Source organism: Triticum dicoccoides, chromosome 5A (genome assembly GCF_002162155.2).
Source record: "Triticum dicoccoides isolate Atlit2015 ecotype Zavitan chromosome 5A, WEW_v2.0, whole genome shotgun sequence".
In the NCBI taxonomy this organism is placed as follows: Eukaryota; Viridiplantae; Streptophyta; class Magnoliopsida; order Poales; family Poaceae; genus Triticum; species Triticum dicoccoides.
In genome coordinates, this window is record NC_041388.1 from 8,278,530 (window position 1) to 8,288,824 (window position 10,295).

Below are 10,295 nucleotides of genomic sequence, written 5' to 3' on the forward strand. Positions count from 1 at the left end.
CCTAGTTGGAATAGGATTCCTCGAGGGGGGAAAGAGAGAGAGGGGGGCCGGCCACCTCTCCTAGTCCTAATAGGACTAGGGGAGGGGGGTGGCGCGCGGCCACCTTGGGCTGCCCCTTTCTCCTTTCCACTAAAGCCCACTAAGGCCCATATAGTTCCCGGGGGGTTCCGGTAACCTCCCGGTACTCCAGTAAAATTCCGATTTCACCCGGAACACTTCCGATATCCAAACATAGGCTTCCAATATATCAATCTTTATGTCTCGACCATTTCGAGACTCCTCGTCATGTCTGTGATCACATCCGGGACTCCGAACTAACTTCGGTACATCAAAATGCATAAACTCATAATAACTATCATCGTAACGTTAAGCGTGCGGACCCTACGGTTCGAGAACAATGCAGACATGACTGAGACACATCTCCGGTCAATAACCAATAGCGGGGCCTGGATGCCCATATTGGCTCCTACATATTCTACGAAGATCTTTATCGGTCAGACCGCATAACAACATACGTTGTTCCCTTTGTCATCGGTATGTTACTTGCCCGAGATTCGATCGTCGGTATCCAATACCTAGTTCAATCTCGTTACCGGCAAGTCTCTTTACTCGTTCTGTAATACACCATCCCGCAACTAACTCATTAGTTGCAATGCTTGCAAGTCTTATGTGATGTGCATTACCGAGAGGGCCCAGAGATACCTCTCCGACAATTGGAGTGACAAATCCTAATCTCGAAATACGCCAACCCAACATCTACCTTTGGAGACACCTGTAGAGCTCCTTTATAATCACCCAGTTACATTGTGACGTTTGGTAGCACACAAAGTGTTCCTCCGGTAAACGGGAGTTGCATAATCTCATAGTCATAGGAACATGTATAAGTCATGAAGAAAGCAATAGCAACATACTAAATGATCGGGTGCTAAGCTAATGGAATGGGTCATGTCAATCAGATCATTCAACTAATGATGTGACCTCGTTAATCAAATAACAACACTTTGTTCATGGTTAGGAAACATAACCATCTTTGATTAACGAGCTAGTCAAGTAGAGGCATACTAGTGACACTCTGTTTGTCTATGTATTCACACATGTATTATGTTTCCGGTTAATACAATTCTAGCATGAATAATAAACATTTATCATGATATAAGGAAATAAATAATAACTTTATTATTGCCTCTAGGGCATATTTCCTTCAGTCTCCCACTTGCACTAGAGTCAATAATCTAGATTACACAGTAATGATTCTAACACCCATGGAGCCTTGGTGCTGATCATGTTTTGCTCGTGGAAGAGGCTTAGTCAACGGGTCTGCAACATTCAGATTCGTATGTATCTTGCAAATCTCTATGTCTCCCACCTGGACTAGATCCCGGATGGAATTGAAGCGTCTCTTGATGTGCTTGGTTCTCTTGTGAAATCTGGATTCCTTTGCCAAGGCAATTGCACCAGTATTGTCACAAAAGATTTTCATTGGACCCGATGCACTAGGTATGACACCTAGATCGGATATGAACTCCTTCATCCAGACTCCTTCGTTTGCTGCTTCCGAAGCAGCTATGTACTCCGCTTCACATTTAGATCCCGCTATGAGGCTTTGTTTAGAACTGCACCAACTGACAGCTCCACCGTTTAATGTAAACATGTATCCGGTTTGCGATTTAGAATTGTCCGGATCAGTGTCAAAGCTTGCATCAACGTAACCTTTTACAGTGAGCTCTTTGTCACCTCCATATACGAGAAACATATCCTTAGTCCTTTTCAGGTATTACAGGATGTTCTTGACCGCTGTCCAGTGATCCACTCCTGGATTACTTTGGTCCATCCCTGCTAAACTTATAGCAAGGCACACATCAGGTCTGGTACATAGCATTGCATACATGATAGAGCCTATGGCTGAAGCATAGGGAACATCTTTCATTTTCTCTCTATCTTCTGCAGTGGTCGGGCATTGAGTCTGACTCAACTTCACACCTTGTAACACAGGCAGGAACCCTTTCTTTGCTTGATCCATTTTGAACTTCTTCAAAATCTTGTCAAGGTATGTGCTTTGTGAAAGTCCAATCAAGCGTCTTGATCTATCTCTATAGATTTTTATGCCTAATATGTAAGCAGCTTCACCGAGGTCTTTCATTGAAAAACTCTTATTCAAGTATCCCTTTATGCTATCCAGAAATTCTATATCATTTCCAATCAGTAATATGTCATCCACATATAATATCAGAAATGCTACAGAGCTCCCACTCACTTTCTTGTAAATACAGGCTTCTCCGAAAGTCTGTATAAAACCAAATGCTTTGATCACACTATCAAAGCGTTTATTCCAACTCCGAGAGGCTTGCACCAGTCCATAAATGGATCGCTGGAGCTTGCACACTTTGTTAGCTCCCTTTGGATCGACAAAACCTTCCGGTTGCATCATATACAACTCTTCTTCTAAAAATCCATTCAAGAATGCAGTTTTGACATCCATCTGCCAAATTTCATAATCATAAAATGCGGCAATTGCTAACATGATTCTGACAGACTTAAGCATCGCTACGGGTGAGAAGGTCTCATCGTAGTCAACCCCTTGAACTTGTCGAAAACCTTTTGCGACAAGTCGAGCTTTGTAGACAGTAACATTACCATCAGCGTCAGTCTTCTTCTTGAAGATCCATTTATTCTCAATTGTTTGCCGATCATCGGGCAAGTCAACCAAAGTCCATACTTTGTTCTCATACATGGATCCCATCTCAGATTTCATGGCTTCAAGCCATTTTGCGGAATCTGGGCTCACCATCGCTTCTTCATAGTTCGTAGGTTCATCATGATCTAGCAGCATGATTTCCAGAACAGGATTACCGTACCACTCTGGTGCGGATCTTGCTCTGGTCGATCTACGAGGTTCATTAGTATCTTGTCCTGAAGTTTCATGATCATCATCATTAGCTTCCTCAGTAATTGGTATAGGTGTCGCAGAAACAGTTTTCTGTGATGTACTATTTTCATTAAGGGAGCAGGTACAGTTACCTCGTCAAGTTCTACTTTCCTCCCACTCACTTCTTTCGAGAGAAACTCCTTCTCTAGAAAGGATCCATTCTTAGCAACGAATGTCTTGCCTTCGGATCTGTGATAGAAGGTGTACCCAACAGTCTCCTTTGGGTATCCTATGAAGACACATTTCTCCGATTTGGGTTCGAGCTTATCAGGTTGAAGCTTTTTCACATAAGCATCGCAGCCCCAAACTTTCAGAAACGACAACTTTGGTTTCTTGCCAAACCACAGTTCATAAGGCGTCGTCTCAACGGATTTTGATGGTGCCCTATTTAACGTGAATGCGGCCGTCTCTAGAGCGTATCCCCAAAACGATAGCGGTAAATCAGTAAGAGACATCATAGATCGCACCATATCTAGTAAAGTACGATTACGATGTTCGGACACACCATTACGCTGTGGTGTTCCGGGTGGCATGAGTTGCGAAACTATTCCACAATTTTTCAAATGTACACCAAACTCGTAACTCAAATATTCTCCTCCACGATCAGATCGTAGAAACTTTATTTTCATGTTACGATGATTTTCAACTTTACTCTGAAATTCTTTGAACTTTTCAAATGTTTCAGACTTGTATTTCATTAAGTAGATATACCCATATCTGCCTAAGTCATCTGTGAAGGTGAGAAAATAACGATATCCGCCACGAGCCTCAATATTCATCGAACCACATATATCTGTATGTACGATTTCCAACAAATCTGTTGCTCTCTCCATAGTACCGGAGAACGGTGTTTTAGTCATCTTGCCCATGAGGCACGGTTCGCAAGTACCAAGTGATTCATAATCAAGTGGTTCCAAAAGCCCCTCAGTATGGAGTTTCTTCATGCGCTTTACACCGATATAACCTAAACGGCAGTGCCACAAATAAGTTGCACTATCATTATCAACTCTGCATCTTTTGGCTTCAACATTATGAATATGTGTATTACTACTACCGAGATTCATCAAAAATAGACCACTTCTCAAAGGTGCATGACCATAAAAGATATTACTCATATAAATAGAACAACCATTATTCTCTGATTTAAATGAATAACCGTCTCGCATTAAACAAGATCCAGATATAATGTTCATGCTCAACGCAGGCACCAAATAACAATTATTTAGGTCTAATACTAATCCCGAAGGTAGATGTAGAGGTAGCGTGCCGACCGCGATCACATCGACTTTGGAACCATTTCCCACGCGCATCGTCGCCTCGTCCTTTGCCAGTGTTCGCTTAATCTGTAGTCCCTGTTTTGAGTTGCAAATATTAGCAACAGAACCAGTATCAAATACCCAGGTGCTACTGCGAGCTCTAGTAAGGTACACATCAATAACATGTATATCACATATACCTTTGTTCACCTTGCCATCCTTCTTATCCGCCAAATACTTGGGGCAGTTCCGCTTCCAGTGACCAGTCTGTTTGCAGTAGAAGCACTCAGTTTCAGGCTTAGGTCCAGACTTGGGTTTCTTCTCCTGAGCAGCAACTTGCTTGTCGTTCTTCTTGAAGTTCCCTTTCTTCTTCCCTTTGCCCTTTTTCTTGAAACTAGTGGTCTTGTTAACCATCAACACTTGATGCTCCTTCTTGATTTCTACCTCCGCAGCTTTCAGCATTGCGAAGAGCTCGGAATAGTCTTGTTCATCCCTTGCATATTATAGTTTATCACGAAGCTCTTGTAGCTTGGTGGCAGTGATAGGAGAATTCTGTCAATGAAGCAATCATCTGGAAGATTAACTCGCATCTGAATCAAGTGATTATTATACCCAGACATTTTGAGTATATGCTCACTGACAGAACTATTCTCCTCCATCTTGCAGCTATAGAACTTATTGGAGACTTCATATCTCTCAATCCGGGCATTTGCTTGAAATATTAACTTCAACTCCTGGAACATCTCATATGCTCCATGACGTTCAAAACGTCGTTGAAGTCCCGATTCTAAGCCGTAAAGCATGGCACACTGAACTATCGAGTAGTCATCAGCTTTGCTCTGCCAGACGTTCATAACATCTGGTGTTGCTCCAGCAGCAGGCCTGGCATCCAGCGGTGCTTCCAGGATGTAATTCTTCTGAGCAGCAATGAGGATAATTCTCAAGTTACGGACCCAGTCCGTGTAATTGCTACCATCATCTTTCAACTTTGCTTTCTCAAGCAACGCATTAAAATTCAACGGAACAACAACACGAGCCATCTATCTACAATCAACATAAACAAGCAAGATACTATCAGGTACTAAGTTCATGATAAGTTTAAGTTCAATTAATCAAATTACTTAAGAACTCCCACTTAGATAGACATCCCTCTAATCCTCTAAGTGATCACGTGATCCAAATCAACTAAACCATAACCGATCATCACGTGAGATGGAGTAGTTTTCAATGGTGAACATCGTTATGTTGATCATATCTACTATATGATTCACGCTCGACCTTTCGGTCTCCGTGTTCCGAGGCCATATCTGCATATGCTAGGCTCGTCAAGTTTAACCTGAGTATTCTGCGTGTGCAAAACTGGCTTGCACCCGTTGTAGATGGACGTAGAGCTTATCACACCCGGTCATCACGTGGTGTCTGGGCACGACGAACTTTGGCAACGGTGCATACTCAGGGAGAACACTTCTTGATAATTTAGTGAGAGATCATCTTATAATGCTACCGTCAATCAAAGCAAGATAAGATGCACAAAAGATAAACATCACATGCAATCAATATAAGTGATATGATATGGCCATCATCATCTTGTGCTTGTGATCTCCATCTCCAAAGCACCGTCGTGATCACCATCGTCACCGGCGCGACACCTTGATCTCCATCGTAGCATCGTTGTTGTCTCGCCAATCTTATGCTTCCACGACTATCGCTACCGCTTAGTGATAAAGTAAAGCATTACATCGCGATTGCATTGCATATAATAAAGCGACAACCATATGGCTCCTGCCAGTTGCCGATAACTCGGTTACAAAACATGATCATCTCATACAATAAAATTTAGCATCATGCCTTGACCATATCACATCACAACATGCCCTGCAAAAACAAGTTAGATGTCCTCTACTTTGTTGTTGCAAGTTTTACGTGGCTGCTACGGGCTTAAGCAAGAACCAATCTCACCTACGTATCAAAACCACAACGATAGTTTGTCAAATAGACTCCGTTTTAATCTTCGCAAGGACCGGGCGTAGCCACACTCGGTTCAACTAAAGTTGGAGAGACAGTCGCCCGCAAGCCACCTATGTGCAAAGCACGTCGGGAGAACCGGTCTCGCGTAAGCGTACGCGTAATGTTGGTCCGGGTCGTCTCGTCCAACAATACCGCCGAACCAAAGTATGACATGCTGGTAGGCAGTATGACTTATATCGCCCACAACTCACTTGTGTTCTACTCGTGCATATAACATCAAACCATAAAACCTAGGCTCGGATGCCACTGTTGAGGAACGTAGTAATTTCAAAAAATTTCCTACGCACACGCAAGATCATGGTGATGCACAGCAACAAGAGGGGAGAGTGTTGTCTACGTACCCACGCAGACCGACTGCGGAAGCGTTGACGCAACGTAGAGGAAGTAGTCGTACGTCTTTCCGATCCGACTGATCCAAGCACCGTTACTCCGGCACCTCCGAGTTCTTAGCACACGTACAGCTCGAAGACGATCCCCGGGCTCTGATCCAGCAAAGCTTCGGGGATGAGTTCCATCAGCACAACGGCGTGGTGACGATGATGATGTTCTACCGACGCAGGGCTTCGCCTAAGCACTACAACGATATGATCGAGGTGAAATATGGTGGCAGGGGGCACCGCACACGGCTAAGGAACGATCTCAAGGATCAACTTGTGTGTCCTAGGGTGCCCCCCTGCCCCCGTATATAAAGGATCCAAGGGGGAGGGGCTGGCCGGCCAAGGAGGGCGCGCCAGGAGAGTCCTACTCCCTCTGGGAGTAGGATCCCCCCCCCCCAATCCTAGTTGGAATAGGATTCCTCGAGGGGGGGAAGAGAGAGAGAGGGGGGCCGGCCACCTCTCCTAGTCCTAATAGGACTAGGGGAGGGGGGAGGCGCGCGGCCACCTTGGGCTGCCCCTTTCTCCTTTCCACTAAAGCCCACTAAGGCCCATATAGTTCCCCGGGGGTTCCGGTAACCTCCCGGTACTCCGGTAAAATTCCGATTTCACCCGGAACACTTCCGATATCCAAACATAGGCTTCCAATATATCAATCTTTATGTCTCGACCATTTCGAGACTCCTCGTCATGTCCGTGATCACATCCGGGACTCCGAACTAACTTCGGTACATCAAAATGCATAAACTCATAATAACTGTCATCGTAACGTTAAGCGTGCGGACCCTACGGTTCGAGAACAATGCAGACATGACTGAGACACATCTCCGGTCAATAACCAATAGTGGGGCCTGGATGCCCATATTGGCTCCTACATTATCTACGAAGATCTTTATCGGTCAGACCGCATAACAACATACGTTGTTCCCTTTGTCATCGGTACGTTACTTGCCCAAGATTCGATCGTCGGTATCCAATACCAAGTTCAATCTCGTTACCGGCAAGTCTCTTTACTCGTTCTGTAATACACCATCCCGCAACTAACTCATTAGTTGCAATGCTTGCAAGCCTTATGTGATGTGCATTACCGAGAGGGCCCAGAGATACCTCTCCGACAATGGGAGTGACAAATCCTAATCTCGAAATACGCCAACCCAACATCTACCTTTGGAGACAACTGTAGAGCTCCTTTATAATCACCCAGTTACGTTGTGACATTTGGTAGCACACAAAGTGTTCCTCCGGTAAACGGGAGTTGCATAATCTCATAGTCATAGGAACATGTATAAGTCATGAAGAAAGCAATAGCAACATACTAAACGATCGGGTGCTAAACTAATGGAATGGGTCATGTCAATCAGATTATTCAACTAATGATGTGACCTCGTTAATCAAATAACAACACTTTGTTCATGGTTAGGAAACATAACCATCTTTGATTAACGAGCTAGTCAAGTAGAGGCATACTAGTGACACTCTGTTTGTCTATGTATTCACACATGTATTATGTTTCCGGTTAATACAATTCTAGCATGAATAATAAACATTTATCATGATATAAGGAAATAAATAATAACTTTATTATTGCCTCTAGGGCATATTTCCTTCACGGCGCCCCCCAGGGCCCCTATATAAAGAGGGGGGAGGGAGGGCTGCGCACCCTTGCCCCTGGCGCCTCCCTCTCCCTCCCGTAACACCTCTCCCTCTCGTTGGTGCTTGGTGAAGCCCTGCCGAGACCCTGCTGCATCCACCACCACGCCGTCATGCTGCTGGATCTCCATCAACCTCTCCTTCCCCCTTGCTGGATCAAGAAGGAGGAGACGTCTTCCCCAACCGTACGTGTGTTGAACGCGGAGGTGTCGTCCGTTCGGCGCTAGGATCATCGGTGATTTGGATCACGACGAGTATGACTCCATCAACCCCGTTCACTTGAACGCTTCCGCTCGCGATCTACAAGGGTATGTAGATACACTCCTATTCCCCTTGTTGCTAGAATACTCCATAGATTGATCTTGGTGATGCATAGAAAATTTTAAATTCTACTACGATCCCCAACAAATAGCTGCATGATTTCCTGACGAACCTTGCTTGATTTCGTCCACCACGGTCTTGCAATCAGACGCCACATGTATCTTTTGAACATATAAATCCTCCGTGAGCGCCAGCGCCTCCCTTACCGCCAGTGCCTCTAATGTAACAGGGCCATGCATATGTTTGAAAGTAATAGAAGAAGCACCCAAGAAAGTGCCATCCAAATCCCTGCATATTACACCAATAGAACCACAACTTCCACTTGAGACAGCGACATCAGTATTAAACTTCACATACTCCATTGGCGGGGGCAGCCAATGATTTGGCTTAATTGCCCGGTTAGCATTGCTCCGCTCTGTTGGTTTTGTCAAAATCTCTAGATCCTTCATGAAAGCATTGATGAAGAGATGAATTTGCATAGGGCTATCAAAATCTCCTCGTGAACAGCTCTTCGACGCGATCTCCAAATTGCCCAGAGGGTGACAACCATGCGAGTGAACTCTTCATGTGACAGCTTCTCTTGCATTGTGAATACCCAGTTTTTGGCGTTCAGACTTAGGTTTCCACACATAAGCTCCACTGTATCCTCTGATGACAGCGCCCATACACACCTAGCAGATATACAATTGATCAAGGCGTGTTTCCAACTGTCCTCCGCCGAGCAAAACGGACATGGGGCCATGTGACGATGATGCTTAACATCTGTAGTTGGTACCGAATCCAAGCACAATCTCCATACAAATTTTTTTAGCTTGGAAGGAATCTTGATATTCCAGATTGACTCCCACGCCTTCTTCTCATGCTTCACTGCGGACGAGCTTGCAGTGCCAGCTAGCAAGTTCTCCCCTTGATTTTTATAACATTGAAAAGCATTCTGTATACCGAGCTGACTGAAAACTTTCCTCGGTGATCTTCGCCCCAAGCCCAGAAATCATCAATCCGTTTCGTACATAGTGGGATTGATAATATAACCTCCACATCAACTGGGACAAAAACCCTTCTTAGTTCTTCCTCGTTCCATGAATTTGTTGCTGCATGTATGAATTCAGAAACTTGTTGTGGTGGATTAGCCACTAGAGAAGCCACCGGCCTCATCATGCCCGATCTGGGTAGCCAATTCTCTCCAAATCTGCGACAGATGTGTTCCCAACTCAGAATTTAGGAAAGAGCTTGACGGGTAGTATACAAACTTTATATGGGAGCTCCTGTTCGCCCCTAACTGCGGCAAAATGTCGAGAGAACGCACAAGCAGGTCTCTCCGACTGGGCCGGCCCACGTAGCTCTCTCGTTCCGGCTAGCGCAGAAGGTACAACGCTCGCTCGCAAAAAAGAATACACCAACCAAGATTCGAACACTAGACCTCATGTGCCATGTTACACAAGTACTACTCCTACCACTTGAGCTAAGAAGACATGCTTGTATACTCCCTCGGTAAACTAATATAAGAGCGTTTAAATTACTATTTTAGTGAGCTAAACACTCTTATATTAGTTTACAGAGAGAGTAATAGGCAGCACCAATTCTTAAGAACCAAACAAAGCGCGGATATGAACGTCTGAACGTGTAATATTATTTAGGAGAAAACGTGAATACCGTGTAAAGCCGCGAACACTTTTCAAAATTGTGCATATTTGAAAAACAACTCAAACATTTTGGAAAACACAAAAAAAAAATCAGGAA

At 44.4% G+C, this 10,295-nt stretch overlaps 1 pseudogene; it reads right to left on the reverse strand.

Moving 5' to 3' along the window:
• LOC119297516 overlaps window positions 1-8,917 on the reverse strand; it is a 45,005-nt pseudogene extending 36,088 nt beyond the window's left edge.
• Between the last annotated feature and the right edge of the window lie 1,378 nt (window positions 8,918-10,295).